Source organism: Monodelphis domestica, chromosome 1 (genome assembly GCF_027887165.1).
Source record: "Monodelphis domestica isolate mMonDom1 chromosome 1, mMonDom1.pri, whole genome shotgun sequence".
Taxonomy (NCBI): domain Eukaryota; kingdom Metazoa; phylum Chordata; class Mammalia; order Didelphimorphia; family Didelphidae; genus Monodelphis; species Monodelphis domestica.
Genome location: NC_077227.1, coordinates 11683411 through 11706053, shown reverse-complemented (window position 1 = coordinate 11706053; position 22643 = coordinate 11683411). Strand labels below are relative to the sequence as shown.

Genomic DNA, 22643 nt, shown 5'->3' with positions numbered 1-22643 from the left:
TCATTCATGACTTATTTGAATTGCCCCAAGATTGAGTTTGAATGATCACGTATTAAGTGTACATGCTGTGTGCAAGGCCCTGGGATGGTCACCAATGAAGGACACAAGAAAGAATGAAAAAAAAATACTCTCTGCCCTCAAGGAATTTAAATTCAACTGGGAGATAATAACATGTAAACAGGTAAGTATATTATTTTATTATTTATAATGACAAGACCAGAATAATAGCTAGTATTCATATCACATTTTAAGGTTTGCCAAGAGCTTGGCAGATATGATCTAATTACAACCTGGAAAGTAGTTGCTATTATTATCCCCATTTGACAGATGAGATGACTGAGGCAGACAAAGGCTAAGTTGCTTGTCCAGGACCACACACCTGGTAAATGTCTGAATCTAGGATCTTCCTGACTCCAGACCCATCACTCTATCCACTTCTGCTCTTTTATGAATCAGTTACTTTCTTATCTTTTCCACTCCATCTAGCCCCCAAAACCCTACTTTGAATCTTCCCTTGCAATAGAGGAACAAGCAAAACTAACCAGCACAGTCAGCACTTCCGGGGGCCTGTTGTTGTTATTTGTCCTTCATTTTGTAAAAAACGCTGACCTTTGTTCAGAGTCAAAACTGTGTATAGTGTTAAGGGCTAGGCAATGGGAGTTAAGTGACTTGACCAAGGTCACACAGCTAGGAAGTGTCTGAGGTCACATTTGAACCCAAGACCTCCCCTCTATGGGCCTGGTTCTCTATCCTCTGAGCCACCTAGCTGTCCCTCATCCCTCATTTTTTTAAACCCTATCTTCCATCAGAATCAATATTATGGATTGGCTCCAAGGCAGAAGAGCTGGAAGGGCTAGGCAATGGGGGTTAAGTGACTTGCCCAGGGTCACACAGCTGGAAAGTGTCAGAGGTCACATTTGAACCTGGACCTCCCATCTCTAGGCCTGGCTCTTCATCCACTGCCCCCTGGCCATTTTCTACACCTCAGTTCCCTGCCCCAAAGCGTTGTCCCTGTTTACACATCTGTAGTCCAGATAGACTAGATAGATCCCCAGATAGGGATTCGAACCCTCCCGCTCAGGCCTCAGGCGCAGCTCCTTTAGGGCGAGGTCAGTAGTAACGCTGGAGCGGAACTGAGCCCTGCCGGCTGCGTCCTGGGCCAGGCTCGGGATGAGATCCAGGCTTTAGGCGAGATCCTTCCAAGAAACCATTTAGTGTCCACTGAGGCGCCCCATTCCTTAGCGGTCCAATCGGTACACACACTGGAAGAGAGAATTTGTTAAGCAAATCTCTGGATAAGCCTTTCCCGTCACTCTATTTACATATATTCGCCTGAAGCAACACCTCCTTTACCTCCATCAGAGCTTGGGAGGCGCCCGTGGAGAACCTAAACCGGGCTGCTGGGGATGGGGGAGGGGGGGTGCAGAGGTGGGGGGAGGGGCGAAGCTCGCCCCAAAGCGCCCCCATTGAACTGCCCGCCCATCTCTCTGCCGATGTCCGCCTCCCATCTCCGACCGGCTTTCCGACGTCCCGAACGAGATGGCCAGGAGACATTTAGAACCGGATGCGTCCCAAACCAAGCTATTCCGACTTCCTCCAACGCCTCCCTGCCAGGCCCTCAGGCTCACAGCCTCGAGTCACCTCCTTCAGCCCCTCAAATCCAATATGGCGCCAGGCCGAGCCCGGCCATTTCACCCTTGTTCCCCTGATGGCGCTCCCACCTGGGTGCTGGCCCGCATCACCTGACACCTGGACCACTGAAAGAGCTGCTTGGGAGGCTTGACCGCCTCGGGCCTCTCCCCGCTCCAATTCATGCGATCCAAATTCAGCTACTGAAGTAATTTTCCTAAAGCAGGGGGCGCGGGGGGGGGGGGGGGGGGGGGGCAGCAAAGTGGCCCAGTGGAGGAGAGCCAGGTCTACAGATGGGAGGTCCTGGGTTCGAATTTGACTTCAGACACTTCCTAGCTGTGTGACTTGACCCCCATTGCCTAACCCTTACAACTCTTCTGCCTGGGAGCCAATACACAGTATTGATGGGTCTGATCACTCCCACCCTCCAATAAATTTCAGTGGCTCCCTATTATCTCCAGGATCAAATATTCAATCCTCTGTCATTCAAAATCCTTCATAACCTACCTCTCCTCCCAACCCCTCTCCACCTTTCCAGGATCCTAATACCTTCCTCCTGGATAAGCACTCTTCGATCCATTTACATTGGCTCTCTGGCTATTCCGTGATGAACAGGACACTCCATCTCAGGGCTTCGGGCGTTTCTCGGGCTCTCCTTCCTCCTCTGCCTCCTGGCCTCCCTGGCTGCTTTCAAACCCTCCGGCTCCAGGAAGTCTTCTCCAATTTCATTTCAGGTCCTTTCCTCTCTTAATTATCTCCTATTTGTCCTTTAGGTGGCTAGTTTGTACATAATTGTTTGCATAGTGTCTCTTCCATCAGAGCAGGGCCCCTTGAGGGCAGGCGCTGCCTTTGACCCCTTTTTGTGTTCTCAGTGTTCAGCCCATAATAGGTGCCTAGTAAAAGTGGACTGATTAGCTTGGGAGCACTCTAAAGGTCCTGGGAACTTCTTAGCCTTTGTTGTTTTAGAGTTTGACACTTTCGTTTTATAGATGAATACACTGAGACTCCCGGAGGGGGAACGACCTGACCAGGGTGAATAAAACCTGCAGATGACAAGTCACAAGCAAGAGGAGCTGCCTCTTTTTGTCTTTCATCCTTTTCTAGCACCCAGCACAGCATATGAAGATTTCAATTTATTTCACATTCAAAATTCCCATTAGACCCAGCCATCATTTCCCAGTACGGGGTACTATTGGAGAATAAAATGAATAAAGATATCTAGTGGAATCCAATCCAGCCCAATCCACCTCAGCAGAGTGAACAGTGGTCAGGAAGACCTGGGTTCAAATCCCATCTCTTAATCTCCCTTTCTTCCTCCCTCTCCTTTCTCTACCACCCTCCTTTTCTCTCCCTCTTCTCTCTGTCTCTGTTTCTCCTCCTCCCTCCTTCTCTCCCTCCCTCCCTCCCTCTCTAACTCTCTCTCTCTTCCTGTCTCTGTCTCTCTATCTCTCTCTCCTTCTCTCTCCCCCTCCCTCTCTTCCTTTCTCTCTCTTTCTCCCTCCCTCCCTCTCTGTCCCTGTCTCTCTTGTTCCCCTAAGCCTTGTCTCCTCTGTAGCCCTGCTATTTGATTTTGTTTTTAATCAGTCCCCCTAGTTCCCACCCTTATTTTACTTCCCTTTCTACCCCCCTCCCTTCTTATCCCCCCCTTATTTTCTTTGCAGTCTTTTTATACTATCCCCCCACCCCTCTCCCTCCCCTGTACTGCTTCCCTCCCCACCAGTTCCTTTGTTACCCTTCTACTCCCCTATAGGGCACAAATCTATTCCCTTCCCAATGGATTGGATTGTTCTTCCCTCTTTGGGTCAATTTCAATGCACGTAAGAGTTGAGTATTTCCTATCTCTAATCTCTGTACCCTTCCGGTTTATCAATGTTCCATCGATGTTCTCCCCCCTCCCACCATGAGCTTCTTTGTGACATACAAATTTACCCCCTTGTGTTTCTTTTCCCATTTCTTTTAGTATTAACTAGAGCTCAAAAAGAGGTTAGTATGTATATATATATATATTAATATATACACACAGATATGCATTTATGTATCTATATACATATTTATGTCTTGGCATTTCATCCTATACAGTTTGTCACTGCTCCCTCTAAGTGCCCAGGTGATAATAACAATTTTTAAGTTACCAATGACCTCTTTTCTACATAACATTTTAACTTGTTGGGTCTCTTTAAAAAAGTTGTTTTGTTTTGTTTTGCTTTATTTTTCTTTTTTTTCCTCTTTTTAAATTACCTTTTGATGATTCTCTTGCGTTCTGTGCTTGGACATCAAATTTTCTGTTCAGGTCTGGTCTTTTCTTTACAAATTCTTGGAATTCTTCTATTTTGTTGAATGACCATACTTTCCCCTGTAAGAATATAGTCAGTGTTGCTGGGTAGTTGATTCTTGGTTGTAGACCTAGTTCCCTTGCTTTCCAGAATATCGTATTGCATGCCTTTCGGTCCTTCAGTGTAGATGCAGCCAGATCCTGTGTTATCCTCACTGTGGTTCCATTGTATCTGAATGACTTCTTCTTGGCAGCTTGTAATATCTTTTCTTTGGTCTTATAGTTCTTGAATTTGGCTATAACATTCCTGGGTATTGTTAGTTGGGGATTAAGTACAGGAGGTGATCTGTGGATTCTTTTAATCTCCACTTTTCCCTCTTGTTCTAGAATATCCGGGCAGTTTTCTTGGATAATTTCCTGTAGTATCAAGTCCAGGCTTTTCCTTTTATCATGGTTTTCCAGTACACCAATGATTCTTAAGTTGTCTCTCCTGGAACGATTTTCTAAATCTTCTGTTTTGTGAATGGGGTGCTTCATAGTTTCCTCAATTTTTTCATCCTTTTGATCTTGTCTTATAGTGTCCTGATGCCTTGTGAAGTTGCTTGCTTCTAGTTGTTGTATTCTGGTTTTTAAAGACTGGATTTCATCCCTGGTTTTTTTTTTTTTTTACCATCCTTCTCCTTCTGGTCTGATTTTCTTTGGAGGTCATCTTTCATATCCTCTTTGCCTCATCTTTCATCCTCTTTGCCTTATCTCTCATCTCCTTTGCCTCATCTTTCATTTTCTTTGCCTCATTTTCAAGCTGATTTATTTTGGCTTTCAAGACACTGTTTTCTGTTTCCAGATGTCTTATCTTGCTTTTTAAGTTCTTTTCCCAGTTGTCTTCAGCCTCTCTTAATTGTGTTTTGAATTGTATTTTGAGTTCTTCCAAAGCCTATATCTAATTTGCTGGGGTTTCTGTTTTTTTGCTTGGTATTCCCTCATCCTTCTCTGTTCCATTTGCTCTTTGTTCATTGACTGTATAGAAGCTGTCAATTGTAATTTCTTTTTTCTTTTTCTGTTGTTTGCTCATATTTACCCCTTATTTACTCCCTTAAGTTGCCTGCATTTTTGCTCCTCTCATTTTTTTTTTGTTGGATCTGTGGTTTTGGGCTTTTCTGTCAGCCTTCACCCTTGAAGCTTAGTCAGCAAATCTCTCAGTGTAGTCTGTGGGGGAGGGGTGTTGGAGCTTGAGCTTCCCTGACCTCTGAAGGCTTTGATGGGATTAAGTCCAGCTGGGTTGAGCTGGATGTGCCCTGAGGCCAAAACCTCTGGAAGGGGGGGGGGGCAATATGGAGTGTCTCCACTGCTGCAACTTGGCTGCCCACTTTGCACTTCTTCTCCAGCTGCTTCCCCACCATCTGTGTTTGACGCTCTGAGCCTGGCACAGCTTTGCTCACAAGGTACTCCCTCCAGACCAGCACTCTTGCCCACCCAGAGGTTCCAGCTACACTTGGAGGCTTAGCGCACTAGGTGGGGGAGGGATCTTGGGACCTTCCTTCTTCCTTCCCCTTAAACCCAAGTGTTCTCAAATTCAGGCCTTTGGGCAGGGGGCGTACCCTTTAAGTTGAGTCCAGCAGGAGGGTTCGTTGGCTCTGTCTTGTTGTTAGGTTTGATTTTCAGTCCCCTAGGAGCATTTAGTTTGTAATCGGTAAGGAAGGGTTTTCAGAGGTTTGAACTTTCGCTGCCTCTACTCCACCATCTTGACTCTGCCTCAGCCCTGCTGTTTGAGCAAGTAAAGTCTGCCTACAATGCTGGATAATCATCCTTCTGAAGAGACAAATGTGCAGCTCTCTGGGTGGATGAGGGCCTGACTTTGTGCTCCTTGCTTCCTGAAAATAGAAGATCCCTTGGATTCATGAATCATAGTGTATTTCTTCTTAATGGGAAATCACTGAAAGTGAGGATTACTTTTTTCCCATTTTTTAAATCATTTGTTTAGGGGCTTGCTCTTCTACCAGGTGATAGCATGATAACAAATGATACGATAATACATTTTTTCTATGGTCTTGATACCTAAACCAGGGAGAGTAAAATCAGAGAGAAAAAAAATTTCCCTAATAAATATTAATGCAAAAATGTTAAAGATAATATTAAGGAGCCTAGCAATATATCACAAAGTTCATACACTATGAATAGACTAGATTTATGTCAAGAACATGAAGCAGAAGTGCCCAAAGTGGCTTGAAGCTTGAAGAAAAAAGACTGACAAGATCTCCTCTTTCCCTTTCTCCCCAACCCTCACCAGGGCAGAGGCATTGACCACCACTGAGGAGAGTGGCACATGCCAGTGGGTTTTGAGCCTGGGATACACACAGAAATCAAATGTATATAAGATATTATAACATTTATTACATGTAAATATGTGCAAAATATATGGAGTAGACAAAGCTTTATGATACAACAAAAAGAACACTCTCTTTAGAGTCTCAGGGCCTGGGTTCGAGTTCTGGTTCTATTAATTACTACCAGTGTTTCCTTTAGGCAAGTAGCTTTTCCTCTGGGGGCTATTTTTTCTGTCTATAAAAGAAAGGGGTGAAAAAATATCTTGAAACTGGTGATGTTGGTGGTGGCAGCCGTGGGGTCCATGGACCCCAGTGACTGAGCTGGGGAGTACTGAAGAGATCAGGCCAAGATGGGGAAATAAGGAACACTTGAAGCCCTCCAAATGACCCAGAAGAGCAAAACTGCCTCAAAATGAATCCTGGAATGGCAGAACACATAGAAGAAGGGGTAAAGCAGTGCTCCAGCTCAGAACAATGTTAACAGATAGGAGCATATATATAACTAGAGAAAGATCTTGAATATGATGGAATAATATTTTTTAAAATTAAAAGAAAATACACTAGGAAAAAAGAAAAGGAGAGAGAGTGGGTGGTAAATTGTCACGTGAAGAAGCATGTAAGAATCAGTAGAGTGGAAGGGAAGATGGGGGGGTAGCTGGGCAGGCAATGCTTAAACCCTCCTCTCATTGGGATTGGCACCAAATGAGAATAATTTCCATACTCAGGTAGAGAAATCTGTCTGTGAAGATTGGATTTAGCTATCTCCTGATTGTAACAATGAAGGTACTTAGTTCTTCTTTTATTGGGAAGATTACATTGTAATCCCTGGTCTATTTTTAGATTCTAATCCCCAAAGTGTTAACTCAGTATTTAAAGTAGATCTACCCATTTTAACTACAAAAAGGTGTTAACTATCTATAAAAAAGTGCTAACTAACCAAAAAGGTCTAACTAACTACAAAAGGTGTGAACACCCATTTCATACATTGAGTGGGCAGTCCTGGAGAGGATAATCTGCTGTGATTGGTAGATGTAAAATTTAGGGGAGGTGACACAAGAGAAAAAGGTCTTTAAATAGAGGAAACAGAGACACACAAGGATGGATCAATCAAGATTCAGTCACTCTGAATTGGACTGGAATCAAGGTCAGTCACTTGGGTGTGGAGTGAAGAAGAGTCACTTGCAGGAGAGACTGGAAGACAGACACTCAGACTTGGAGTGAAGACACTCAGCTGTGGAACTGGACCACTGGAGGAGCTTGTGCAGGAGACCTCAGACTGCTTTCCTTTCAGATGGTCACCATGGTGAGTGTAAAGGCTGACTTAGTTCTTTACCCTTTCTGGACGTGTGAACCTCTGACAAAGTTCCCATTGTCTTGAGACTCCTTTCCCCTGACTGGTGTCTGAGAATTTCTAACTGGTTCAGAGGAAGCTGGAGCTTTCTCTCAATCTCTCTCTCTCTCTCTCTCTCTCTCTCTCTCTCTCTCTCTCTCTCTCTCTCTATCTATCTCTCTCTCTCTCAATCTCTCTCTCTCTCTCTCTCTCTCTCTCTCTCTCTCTGTGTGTGTGTGTCTCCCCTTTACTCTCTTCCTTAATATCTTCATTTTATTGTAAAAATAAACTACCATAATTCCATTTACTTGAGTAATTCATTTTGGGATTTAGAAATTAAAATCTCTGGTGACCACCAATTTAATATTCAGTCCAACCATAAACCAAACATGTCACAGCAAACTGGGAAGAAATATTCATAGCAAGTCTCTCTGCTTAAAGCTTTATTTCTCAGATATGTAGAAAACAGTCAAATTTGTAAGAATACAAAGCATTTCCCAATTGACAAATGGCTAAAGAATATGGGTGGACAATTCTCGGATGAAGAAATTAAAACTATCTTTAGTCATGTGAAAAAATGCTATTTTAAAAAAATTTTTTATTTGGTCAATTTCAAACATTATTCCTTGGTTACATCTAAATGACTATTGATTAGAGAAATGTAAATGACCCCAAAGAGATAACAAGGAAAAAGACTTGTACAAGAATATTCTTTGTGGTGGCAAAAAATTGGAAAATGGGGGGGGGGGCTGCCCTTCAATTGGGGAATGACTGAACAAATTGTACTATTTGTTGGTGATGGAATACTATTATGCTCAAAGGAATAATAAAGTGGAGGAATTCCATGGGAACTGGAAGGACCTCCAGGAAGTGTAAAGATGCCTATTGAAAGGAGCAGAAGCAGGAGAACATTGTACACAGAGCTTGATACACTGTGATACAATCAAATGTCTTGAACAACTTGGAGGAATCTAGGAGAAAAAACATTATCCCCATTCAGAGGAAAAACTATGGGAGTAGAAACACAGAAGAAAAACAACTGCTTGAATACATGGGTTGAGGGGATAGGACTGCGGAAATGAACATCCTAATGCAAACACCAACAACATTGAAATAAGTTCTGATCAAGGACACATGTAATACCCAATGAAATTGCACATTGGCTGTGGGAAAGGTGGGGGGAGGGGAGGGAGGGAAATAATGTGATTCTTGTAACCAAGGAATAATGTTCTAAATTGACTAAATAAACTAAATTTTAAAAAAAGAAATGTAAAAGAAAACAACTCTTGGATACCACTTCCCACCCATCAGACTGGTAACATGAGAAAAAAGGTAAATGATAAATTCTGGACAGGATGCTAATACCCTGCTGGTGGAGCTGTGAATAGATCCAACCATTCTGGAGAGCAATCTGGAACCATTCCCAAAGGGCCATTACCTTGAGCATCCCTTTGCCCCAGTAATGCCACTACTAGACCTGTATCCCAAAGAGATTAAAGAGAGGGGAAAGGATCCACCTGGGCAAAAAGATTTCTAGCAGCTTTTTTGTGGTGACAAAGACCTGGAAACTGAAGGAATATCCATCAGTGAGCTGAATAAGTTGTAGTATATGAATGCACCTGGATCCTCTTGTGCTGTAAGAAATGACTAACAAGACACAGTAACAATAATAATGTATGCTGATCATCTGTGAATGACAACTGCTAATCAACAAGGTGAGGATCCAGGAAAATGCTAAGGGATCGTGATGAAAAAGGTCATCCACTGTCATAGAGGGAACAGATGGAGTCTGAATGCAGGTTGAAACATACTATTCTTTTTTTTTAAACCCTTACCTTCTCTCTTAGAATCAATACTAAGTAATGGTTCCAAGGGAGAATGGCAGTAAGGGCTAGGCAATGGCTGTTAAGTGACTTAGCCAGGGTTACACAGCTAGGAAGTGTCTGAGGTCACATTTGAACTCAGGAATCTACTGAGCCACCCAGCTGTCCCAAAACATGCCATTCTTTAAATTATTTCCTCCATGAACTTTTCTCTAGGGTAGGTAATGTGTGTTCCACAACATGATGAACATGGACATATATATTGTATAATATACATACAACCTAAATCATATTGCCTGAAGGGGGAAGGGTGAGAGGGAGAGAGAGCCAGGATTACAAAATATTGGAAAGCAAATATTTTTTTAAAAACTAAGTTGACATGTAACCTGGGAAAAAATTAAAATTTATTATTAAAAAAAAAAGAAGGGAGATGGACAAGATGACCTCCGAAATCCTTTCCAGCTTGAAATGTATGGTCCTATGAATGCAATTTCCATCAGAGGGCACTAACAAGTGGGTCTATCAAGAAAGACTTCTTGTAAGAGGTGATACTTAAGCTGACCTTTGAAGGAATCAAGGGATTCTAAGAGCTGTCAGCATAAGGGAAGGACTTGAAATATAAAAGTGAATATCCTTTCAGATGCAAAAGAAAGTCATAGAAAGAATCCCAGGACTGAATAGCTGAGTTGAGTATGAACTTGGCAGCTAGTGTATTTGAGGGAAGGTTAATTTGTATTAGAGGTATTAAGACTTTCAGTAATGAGAGGGGGAAAGAGCAAAGAACCTCCCTTCTCAAAGCGGGGTACAGGGGAGACAGCTGATGTTTAGGGTTGGCTCAGAGAGAGGCATGGGGGTTTGAAGATGTTCTCCTTCTGCCTTCCCTCCTTAGCTAAAGCTGCTCTCCCCATTCGCTCTTGTCCCTCTTGTCCCCCCTCCACTACTCGAGACCAAAGGGTTTCCCCTTGATCTGTTCACTCACACTCAGCTTTGGGAAAAGTTAACTATTTTAATGTCAACTCAATCAAGGTAATACAAAGGAATAACTAGCACAGAAAGAATGGGAAAGGGAAGTGGGGAAAAGGGGTCCCTGTTTCTATTTAAACCCTTTCCCCTCCCTCCTCAAGTTTGGGGGAACTTGGGCCTTGGCAACCTAAGTCTACTGAGAGAAAGTCAGGTTGACTAACCCCTGGGCAACAGAAGCTGAGGTAAAGTCTGCTCAGGTTTCTCTTCAGAAAGTCCCTGCAATTGGGAAATGTTGGGGGGGGGAAGGATTTCCAGTCACCAGCAGGAAAAGTGGGTAACCCTCAGGAGAAAGTCTTTTTTTCACCCTCTCCCTTCAGCTTCTCAAGACTGAGAGCCCAACTCCTCTACCAGCCAGAGTCTTCTCCTCCTTAAGATCCCAATCCCTTGGGACCCCTCCCCCATTGAGGTGATCAGTTTCACACACTCTTCAGCCTGGTACTTTTTTCTCTAGTGCCAGCCTCTATCACAAATCCTCCATTTCCTGTTGTTCATGTGTTGCCACTCTGGCCCACGCCAGGTACTTACCTTTTATGTCTGTTCTAATCTGTGTTAGTTATTGTTCTCATCTAACTTCCACTCTCCCAAAATAATAAATCTTATCCTAATCTGTCTATTGGCTAATCTAAGGTTCTATTTTATGCTAAGATTGAGTTGTGGGAAGAGGGTTAGAATTATGTACCAACAAAATTTTACAATATAACAATTTCTTAATACAAAGGTCATTCCTATTGCAATCAATATAAAATTTAACTCTTAGGTAAAATTGAACTACCCTATGCCTTATGTAGTACTAGTTCCAATATAATAATTCATAACAATTATATGTATATGTATTAACTTGTATCTAATGAAATCTGATTTATTCTGTCCCTATGTTACCTCTCTAGTTACAACATTCCCTTTTCCACCCTAAACTACTCTGTCCCTGTCTCTTAATAGTTATGATTTTAACTCTCTCTTTTCTATCTATATTAGTGGATTTGATTGTTATTATGCTACATATGTACATGTCTGTTATTTGTACACAATTACATATGTCACATGTTATTTATATACATATAAATATAGATATAGATAAATCCTCTGATAGTAGAAATCTATTTACAGTTATACAATTTATGGGCTGTCCTTATTTACGGCATAGCCCCTAATGTCAGTGTGAAATTTGTTCATGTTCTAGATATGTTGTGGTGGATGCATATTTATTCCAAGGTGCATGTGAATATACTTCCCTATATGTGAAGTTAATATGATTGGTGATTAATCTTACGTGACCCATTTTCCTGAAGTTCATTCCCCATAATGTCTTTGATTCAAGGTTCTTTCCAGCTGTCAGTGTGTCTTCCATCCTTTGGTATTGCTTGAAGCTTGTCACCAGTCCTGTACCTTCTCCTTTACAGGATACATACTTGCCTGTCGTCTTACCTTGAAAGATGATCTCCGGTATCCAGAACTACAGGATCATGTGTGTGTGTAGGATTAATGTGTGCATGTGTGTAAGAGGGAATATGTTGATGCACGTGAGTGAAACTTTATACAGGATGTTTGTGCCATCTTCATGTGTGCAAGAGAGATTTTTTTTTGTAATTAATGTAGATATCTCTCTTAATGTGTTATAATAAGGTAATTATTATATTCCTTTGTGTTTGATTGTAGGAGTTAATGATATTTTAGTCTAGGCTTGAGATGAATATTTGTATATAGGTTTACTAATTCTAAGGGATTCTAAATCCACCCAAATAAACTCCCAGGTTCCTTAAGGAACCACTTCTCCTGTGTTTCACAGCCTACACTAATCCTCCCTGATCTAACTAACCCAAATTTATACTATCTGTATTGGGCATTATTCTATTTTGGTTCACTCTCTCTGCTTAGTATCTCTATTTCTTCTTGTGTGATTTTGTTGGATTCATGGGCTCTATGTTTATTTATCAAGGGTTGTTCTTGGGGCATCTGTGTTTGAATGGATCCTTGGGTTTCCATTAAGTTGTCTTTTGGCATGTTATCATGGGTGTAGTGATGTTTAATGTGAGATGCGTGAAACCAAGAGTCTTTTCCTATTACTTTGATTGATGTAGATGTAGGTGAGAGCTACATCGTATGGCCCAATGCATCTGGGCTCTGTGGGTTTGTCTTTGGTAAAATTTTTCACATATACTTTGTTCCCTGGCCTGACGTTATGTAATGAGAAATCTAGTGGGACCCTTTGCACTAGTAGTCCTAGCCCTCTCAGTTCTTCCAGCCTATCTTGTATCTGTGTCAGATAGGTGTATAACTGGCATTCCTCTCCCAGCATGGAAAGATAAGATGGTTTAGTGGTCCCTCCTATCCATGCTGGCTGTCCATACAATAGCTCATATGGGGAAACATGTAAGTCTCCTCTGGGTTTTGTACTTAGATAGAATATTGCAAGTGGAAGAACCTCTGTCCATTTAAGATGAGTTTGAGCACAGAGTTTAGCTATCGTGGTTAACTCCTTATTCATTCTTTCCACCTGTCCTGAACTTTCTGGTATATATGCATTATGGAAAGTATCCTTTATTCCCAGAGATTTATACACTTGTTGTAAAATGCTAGATGTAAAGTGACTTCCCCTGTCTGAGTCTATGGCGTCTGGAATGCCGTATCTAGGAAATATTTCTTTAAGCTATATTTTTACTACCATGTCAGTGTTGTTTTTCTTTGATGGATATGCTTCTGTCCATCCAGTGTCTGTTCACTATGACTAAAACATATTTATACCCTCAGTCTCCAGGCATGTTAATAAAATCAATATGTAGACACTGAAAAGATGTATAAGGTAGGGGTCGCCCTCCCAATGCTTTGCATTTGAAATGACTTTGATTAAACTTTCTACAGATGTCACACACTCTTATAGCATTTTTTTAAAACCCTTACCTTCTGTCTTGGAGTCAATACTGTGTATTGGCTCCAAGGCAGAAGAGTGGTAAGGGCTAGGCAATGGGGGTCAAGTGACTTGCTCAGGGTCACACAACTAGGAAGTGGCTGAGACCAGATTTGAACTTAGGACCTCCCATCTCTAGGCCTGGTTCTCAATCCACTAAGCTACCCAGCTTCCCCCTCTTATAGCATTTTTTAATATGCCTGGAGCTTCCCCAAACTGGCAGACCTCATCCAGCATGGATTGCACTCCGTAATGACCTCTGGAGTGAATCATATTGCATAGATGTTGGTATAGTCTTTTGGGCAAAGTGGGTTTTCCTCCTTGTGATAACCAGATTCCTTTGACTAATCTGGCCCCTAGATGTTCTTGCCATGTCTGAATCTCCTCTCGGCAGTATGCTTGTTTGAGATTGTGCTTATCCACTAGAGAGAAATTCAGAACATGAATAGGACCAAATCTTGCAGTGAATCTTGTTGTTATGTCTTCCCTGTGATTTCCTAGGGATACCTTGTACTTGCCAGAGGAGTGAGCCTTGCAACGGATCACTACCACTTCTTTGGCAAGTTCGCTGCATCTAAGAGTTGGTTTATGAGGTTCTCATATGCTATCCTTTTTCCAAATGTTGTGACAAATCCTCTCTTCTTCCATGTTTGTCCCGTGGCAAATAAAATTCCAAAGGCACAAGCTGAATCTGTATATATATTCACCCTTTTGCCTTTGGACTGCACTAGTGCTTCTATGAGAGCTCTGAGCTCGGCTCCTTGAACACTGATATGACTTGGTAATGATGCATGCCAGAGGGTCCCATCCCCTGTCACAACTGCAGCCCCTGTGATTCTTTTGCCTTTGAAAACATATAAAGAACCATCTGAATATATCTGAAGATCAGGGTCATTGTGTGGTATGTCCTTCAGATCTTCTCTGGTTCTATGTACTGTTTCTACTATCTGTGTGCAATCATGTATGGGCTTTTCTCACAATGGTAGGTCAGGGATTAATGTGGCTGGATTCAATGGTGCACATCTATGTAAAATTAGATTGTCATTTGCCAGCAAAATGATTTTGTACTGGGATAGATTGGGCAGATATAAATGCATGCCTACTCTGTGATTTTAGCAATTTTTTTAGCTGGTGTGCAGAGTAAACATGGAGCTTGCATCACAGCACTAATTCGTTAGCTTTTTTAACTATGAGGGTAGCAGTGGCAATGCTGCACAGACAATGCACCAAGCCTTTTGGCACCAGGTCCAAAATTACACTGTAATATGCAATAGGTCTTAAACTCAATCCTCAATATTTGGCTAGCACTCCAGAAGCTATACCCTTAGCCTCGTGGACATATGGATGAAAATCTTTGTTATAATTTGGAATGCCAAGGGCTGGAGATGTTAGGATAGCTTGTTTTAAAGTGGACAGAGCATGTAGATGTTCTTTTGTGAGCTTCAATGGCTCCTCAACCTCATTTTTGGTCAGATCTGTGAGACACTGGGAAATATGTGAATATCCTGAGATGTAATGATGTGAAAACCCAGTAGTGCCCATCTTGAGCAACTAGAAGTCAATGTTCTGGTTTCTGCTCAATGTCTCCATAGTGCCCAATTCAGCAGCTGTATTTTTGGAAATAATGAAGTTGGTTCATATTATGTCCTTAGAAGAAAACTGAACCAAGCAAGAAAAGATTCCAGGGGAAGTAAGATGATTGAATTGGGTCCCCTGGGCAACAGGAGCTGAGGTAAAGTCTGCTCAGGTTTCTCTTCAAAAAGTCCCTTCAATTAGAAAATGTTGGGGGGGAAGGATTTCCAGTCACCAGCAGGAAAAGTGGGTAACCCTTAGGAGAAAGTCTTTTTTTCACCCTCTCCCTTTGGCTTCTCAAGACTGAGAGCCCAACTCCTCTACCAGCCAGAGTCTTCTCCTCCTTAAGATTCCAATCTCTTGGGACCCCTCCCCCATTGAGGTGATCAGTTTCACACACTCTTCAGCCTGGTACTTTTCTCTAGTGACAGTCTCTATCAATGACAATGAACTTGCCCCTGGGGCACAGACTAAATGCATTCTTTTGTCTCTAGCCATCTGCTACTTGAGACTTCACCAAGAATCTAGCCATGTCTAGTGTTTTAATCAGACCGGATCACCTTAACCCCAGAAAGAGTCCAAGAACTGGCCTTGAACCACTAAGAACTATCAGCTACCAGAGGTTATAGCTACTGTACTTTTCAGCTGGAACAGAGACAAAGGGATCAAAGTTCTAAGCCAGTCAATCACAGGCTTCAGATTATTCTTCTAGCTGAAGGGAGCCCAGCCCCACACCCCTAGGCAAGCCAGTGGCCAAAGATGGTCAAAGACTGGCTGTTTGTTGAGTTCCACATATTACCCATGTAGCTGAAATGCTCCACCCAGGGACCTGCCTGGTCTAGCTGGCAGAATCCAAGCCAGGTGAGGAGCTAGTTCAGCAGGGGATTAACTCATGCAGCTGAGATGCCTTAAAAGGAATATATCCAGTTTAGATTCATGGAGACCCATCCATCCCAAGGGTCATACCTTGGGGCAGACTTAAAATATAAATTTATTTATTTATTTAATTTAGAATATTTTTCCATGGTTACATGTTTCATGTTCTTTCCCTCCCTTCCCTCTTCACCCCTCTGGGAGCTGAGGAGCAACTCCACTGGGTTTTACATGTGTCATTGATCAAAACCCATTTCCATATTATTACTTTTTGCATTAGAGTGATCATTTAAAGTCTACGTCCCCAATAATATCTCCATCAAACCATGTGATCAAGCAGTTGTTTTTCTTCTGTGTTTATGCTCCCACAGTTCTTTCTCTGAATGTGGATAGTGTTCTTTGTCATGAGTCCCTCTAAATTGTTCTGGGTCATTCCATTGCCACTAGTAGAGAAGTCCATTATATTTGATTGTGCCACAGCATATCCATCTCAGTGTATAATGTTCTCCTGGTTCTGCTCCTCTCACTCTGCATCAATTCCTGGAGGTTTCTCCAGTTCATTATTCCTTTCAGCACAATAATATTCCATCACCATCATGTACCACAATTTGCTCGGCTATTCCCCAATAAAGGGACATCCCCTCATTTTCCAATTTTTTTTGCCACCACAGAGTGTAGCTATAAATATTTTTGTACAGACCTTTTTCTTTATTATCTCTTTGGGGTACAAACCCAGCAGTGGTATGGCTGGATCAAAGGGCAGACAGTCTTTTAAACCCCTTTGGCCATAATTCCAAATTGCCTTCCAGAATGGTTGGATCAATTCACAACTCCATCAGCAATGCATTAGTGTCCCAACTTTGCAACATCCCCCCCAACATTTATTACTTTCCTTTGCTGTCATGTTAACCAATCTGCTTTGTGTGAGGTGGTACCTCAGAGTTGTTTTGATTTGCATTTCTCTAATTATGAGAGTTTTAGAACACTTTTTCATGTGCTTATTAATAGTTTTGATTTCTTTATCTTAAAATTGACTATTCATGTCCCTTGCCCATTTATCAAGGGGGGAATGGCTCGATTTTTTGTACAATTGATTTATCTCCTTATAGATGTGAGAAATGAGACCTTTGCCAGAGGTTTTTGTACTAAAGATTCCCCCCTCCAATTTCTTGCTTCCCTTCTAATTTTGGTTGCATTGGTTTTGTTTGTACAAAACCTTTTTAATTTAATGTAATTAAAATTATTCATTTTAAATTTTGCAATGTTCTCTTTTTCTTGCTTGGTCTCAAATTCTTTCCTTTCCCACAGGTCTGACATGTATACTATTCTATGTTCAACTAATTTACTTATAGTTTCCTTCTTTATACTCAAGTCATTCACCCATTCTGAATTTATCTTGGTGTAGGGTGTGAGATGTTGATCTAGACGTAATCTCTCCCATACTGTTTTCCAATTTTCCCAGTATTTTTTGTCAAATAGTGGGTTTTTGTCCCAAAAGCTGGGATCTTTGGGTTTGTCATACACTATCTTGCTGAAGACATTTACCTTGAGGCAGACATTGAGAAAACATTGGGAAGGTTCCTCCTGACACCAGTGCTTCACTCCTTTTAAGTGTTGAGCATTCTCCCCATCACCTCCCCCCACCACTCCATGTACTCTATGTATGTTTTATGGGAGAAGGTGCTCTGAATCAATTTCCTTTCCCTCCTCCTTATTGTGGTCATTATATTCATTTTCTCTCCTTTTCACTTACCTCCTCCACTAGAAGATTATACAAGTCTATTCATATTTCTCTAAGTTCTGCATCATTCTTTCTTTAAAAAAAAATCCTGTTTCCTAATGAGAGATTCCAGGACTTAGTTCTTTTAATAGCAGTAATTCCTAGTCTAAATTACTTGTATTTATTTACTGAGCAAGATGAATCCATAATCTCCCCTTTCTACTAGGCTTTAGGGTGTGACATTCTTTGAAGTTCCTAGGAATGAAAAACTGAGAACACAGGGTCAAGGAACTAATTTGAGCCTCTTTTTAAAGTTTATTATCTGACAAAATAGAACCACGTGACTAAGTTCATCTACCTGCTCAAAAATCCCCACTCCACCAAAACCACCAACAGGAAGGAAAAAAGCACTAGATACGGAAGTCCACCCAATTTTATCTCCTATCTACATCAGCACGTAACAACAGGAAGTGAGTGGACTCCTGGAAATCATAGTTTTTCTGGGTGTTGTAGTTTTTAGGGTAACATTCCAATTCCACAAACCCCCTTGAGATCCTTTGGAAGGCTAGTCTCTCCAATGGATCTTGTAAACATAACCAACTTATAAATTACAATAATTTGTGGTAAAAGGAAAAGAGAACAAAACTAATGATTGCTACATTGACAAATAATATTGGCAATAGAAGAGCAGGAATGAGAACAGCTTTGAAAGTGCCACATTGAATTTTTGGTACTCAAAAAGAAAGTCAAGGTCTGTGTATTAGTTTGTTTCGTGTACAGTCTTCATTTTCTATTTTTATGGTGGATATAAAATGTTTGTTTTACTTCAAGTTTGTGAATTTCAAAATTAAAAACATCTTAACTATTAAAAAAAAATGCTTACCTTCCATCTTAGAATCAATGCTGTTTATTGGTTCCTAGGTAGAAGAATGGTAAAGGTTAGGTGATGGGGGTTAAGTGACTTGCCTAAGGTCACACAGCTAGGAAATGTCTATGGTTAGATTTAAATCCCTCCCCACCTTCCCCTCCATAATCACTCACCTCTGTAAGGTAGTAAGGAAGGGAAGGAGGGTCATTTTCTCATTTTTTCTTCCAAGTCAACTTCGAGTCTGATATTGTCAGTCATTGGGTATATTTTTTTTCCCTGCTTCTGTTTGCTTCACTTTGCATCAATTCAGATTACTCGGTCAGCCAGGCATTAAACAAATTTTTATTAAGCTCCCACTATGTACCACTCAATGGGGAGAGACCACATGCAAACAACCATAGACAGTCAAGCTATGTATGGTATAAATTGGAGAAAATTGGCTGAGGGAATGACCCACACTAGAATGAAGAAGGATTGGGAAAGGCTTCCTAGAGAAAGGAGGATTAGTTGGGACTTGAAGGAAGCCAGGAGACCAGAGGGAAAAGGGAGAACATTTCAGGCATCAGGGAGGAACAGTCAGAGAAAATGCCCAGGGTCATTTTGGAGTGTCTTATGGAAGGAACAACTAGGAGGCCAGTGTTAGTGATTTCAGAGGTAAGACTGAGGAATGTGTAAAAATATTGGAAAGGGATGTGTGTAGGGGGAAGGCTCTGAAGGGCTTTGAATGTCCAGCAGAGGATATTATATTTGGACCTGGAGATTATGAGGAGCCATTGGAGTTTACTGGAGTGGGAGTAGAGTAGTGTATGGGGCATTTTGGGAGGACCAGCACTTTTGGTGAGATGACTTACCCAGGTCTTTTCAGAGTTGCTCATTCACCCTTGGTGTCCACCTTTCACCCAACTCTCACCTGTAGCTATAGCATGGCCAGCAGCCACACCCTAGTAAACTATCTCAGCAGATGGCTAAACCAGGTTAAAGGTAACCCAGGAGCACTCCTTGGTGAGTTGAAGGGTGGGGTGTCTACCCCAAGCATGTGAAGACTTCCCTGGTGGAACAGGCAGATGTGTGAAGGTGGTGGAAACAGCCTTGGGGAGTGCTTAGAACTTGATTAGAAGCTGAAGATGCCAATGTCATCCATTACCAGTTCTTTTGACTTTTGTCTTGCTCCTGGACTTCAGTAGCAAGAACTATAGGAGAAAGGAACTGATGATTTTGGGCAACTCTGCTTCACTTGAATCCAATGAATGAGCAACCTAAGATATCACCTCATGATGTCATCGATCCTCTTCATAAATGAAGGATGAACAACAGCCACAGTTGAGGTAGAGAAGCAGATAAGAGGGTCAGACTTGCACGGAATTTAGAAGATCAATTTGAAAGCTGAATGGAGGCTGAAGTGGAATAGAGAGATTGTGACAGGGAAGCCCATCCACAGGCTATTCCCATAGTCCAGGTGTGAGGTGATGTGGGTCTATACTAGGGTGATGGCAGTGTCAGAAGAGAGAAGAGGATGTATAAGAGGTTTTACTAAGGGGAAATAGGCTTTGGCAGTAGAGTGGAAAAGGGGTAAAGGAATGATGAAAAGGAGTAAAGAGACAAAGATGACACTAAGGTTTCAAACCCAGGGGACTGGAAGATTGTGGTGCCTTTGACAATAATAAAGAAGTTTGAAAGGGAGGAAAGGAAAGTTAATGCCATTTTGGACATGTTGAATTTAAGATGTCTACAGAACAACTAGTTCGAGATGTCTAATAGATAGCCAGAGATGTGTCTGTGTTTTAAACCCTTTCCTTCTGGCTTGGAATCAATTGCAAAACAGAAGAGTGCTAAGGGCTAGGCAATTGGGCTTAATTGACTTGCCCAGGATGGCACACCTGGGAAGCATCTGAGACCAGATTTGAACCCAGTCAGGTCCTTCCAACTCCAAGCCTGGATTTCTTATCTTCTGTGCTACCTAGCTGCACCTGATCTTTGTTTTAAACTGAATGATTCAGAGCTAAAATTGCTCTCTTGTATCCCACCTGAGTTGTATCACTTGATTTTGCCATCTTCTGACCTTAATTCATATGGGTCTTATGTTTCTCCAAATTCTCCATATTATTTCATTTTTTCTTTTATTTTGGATCTATGATTTCATCTGGGTCATAAGTTCCTACTATGAAATTCCCTCCCAAATTATCTACAACTCAGTTTCCTGGGGCCAGGAAAGGTTAAGTCACTTGCCCAAGTTCATACAACCAGGAGATGTCAGAGGCTTCTCCATCCCAGGGCTCCCCAACTCCAGCATTTGCTCCTTGTCCTCTAGATCACATGCTCTCCATTCTCTATCAAAAGGGGAAATTGAGGCCCCCAAATGTGACTTGTCCATGGTCACCCAACGAGAGAATGGTAACTGAGGACATCCTTGACCAGATGAATGAATGAGATGGAGCCGTACCACAACAAGTGCCATTGACTAAGAGGTATTCAAAGTGTCTTCTCTACCTTGGTCTTGACTTCTCTCAAGGAGATCATCCTTTACCTCTCCTTCTTCTCATTATCAGGCTGGGGGGGGGGGGAAGAGCATCCTTTGTGCTCACTGCTTTTCTACTTACTTTTCCACACTTTGCCATCTGGATTCTTATCCCACCAAATGACCAAAACTGCTCTCTCAAAGGTCACCACCAATCTTTTGAATGCTTAAATTTTACAGCCTTTCTTTAGTTTTCCCATTCGACTCAATCTGGCCTTTTCCATTTGCTTTTGTGACCCTTCTCCTCTAGGTCTCCTCCTCCATGTCCTGGCTATGCTTCAGAGTTACAGATGCCCCTCAGACTTGGTCATGATCTCGGGAACTCTTTAGGCTAACTTGTCCCAAAAGAAGATCTCCTCTAGCATTTGTCCATTAAATGGTCGTCCCACCTCTGCCTGAAGACCTCTATTGAAGGAGAATTCACCACCTCCTAAGGTGGCCCACTACAGCTCTGATTGTTAGTAAATTTTCCTTCTACCAAGCCTGTATTTGTTCCTTTACAGCTTCCTTCCATTGCTTCAATATATGAACTCTGGGCCACCAGGGAAAAAAGGCATTCCCTTATTCTTGAGATCTGTGTCATCTCCCCACTCCCTGCTCCAGACCAAATTATTCTTGTTTGTTCAACTGAACTCAGTTTGGATAGACTTCCAAGTCCTTCCTCTGAACAGTTCACCTGATCAATGCCCTTCCTAAACTTTGGAGGCCCAGACCTTAGTCCTTCAGCAGCGGTCTGAGGAGGGCAGAAGACAGGCTTCTTTCAGTGTGGCCAAGGCTCCTTTGTCTTCGTTAATTTCTGTAAAGATAGACTTTAGGACCAAATGGGTAAGTTGAGGCAGGCTTCTCTGAGCAAAATTTTTTTTATTCATGGGAGTGCTACCCAACAATAAAGCAGATCTCTTGGTCCATCGGGTAGTTAAAGGACCCAGAATTAAAGGTCCAATATACTTTTATAAGCAAAGAACAAAAAACAGATTGTAAATCACATAATTGGTTGTGTTATTGATAGCAACACAGATTTAGGAAATTATGATTGGTTACATAACTGAGGCACAGGGAACAACATGATTGACTGGAAGCTTGGGAATGGGGGTCAGGAACCTTCTCCTATGAAACTAAGAAAGGCTCATCTTTGGAATCCAGGTGTGAGATAGCCCCCTGGACTTACACAGCAAACCAGACCTCCTGGATGGATAGGGTGGGGGCTCCTTTTCATTCTCACACAGTCTTTTAAGAGAACAAAATTCCTTGAGATCGAAAAAGATGAACAATTAGCCAGAAAGCCATTACAGGCCAGCTGGATTCTGAAGTAGGTTCAGAAACCAAGAACCATGAAGCAGTTACAGGACAAAACGAATTACTTAGAAATAGGATCAATAAGAAAATGATACAGGATCAGTGTGAACCTTCCCGGTACCAATTTCTCTTGGGGCAATACTGCTTGATAAGCATACTGAGACTGCAGCTCACTGAAATCCCTGGGCTTTTTCCAGACAAACTCCTGTCTAGTCATGTTTCCCCAGCCTGGTACCCACCAATCACAAGTGCAGGACTTTTCATTTATCTCCCTTTAAAAAAAAATTAAGTTTGGAGGCATCGAGTGGAAAGAGAGCCAAAATTGCCTTGTATTGTCTTCTCTGAGACTTGTATCTTCCCCCCATCCTACCCCACCGCATACAATCCCCTCAAGTCCAGAAGAATATATCATATATGCAATAACCATAAGAACTAATAATATGGAAGTAGGTCTTGATCAATGACACGTGTAAAACCCAGTGGAACTGCTCAT

The 22643-nt window shown here is 41.9% G+C and overlaps 1 long non-coding RNA gene across 1 annotated transcript; it reads right to left on the bottom strand.

The window, feature by feature from the left end:
- Positions 1 to 184: 184 nt before the first annotated feature.
- LOC130457499 (uncharacterized) lies at positions 185 to 2311 on the bottom strand. The gene is made up of 3 exons (XR_008916744.1): positions 2179 to 2311; positions 1722 to 1846; positions 185 to 1262 (listed from the first exon to the last, which is right to left on the bottom strand). It is a non-coding gene; the product is annotated as an uncharacterized LOC130457499 (long non-coding RNA).
- Positions 2312 to 22643: the final 20332 nt, after the last annotated feature.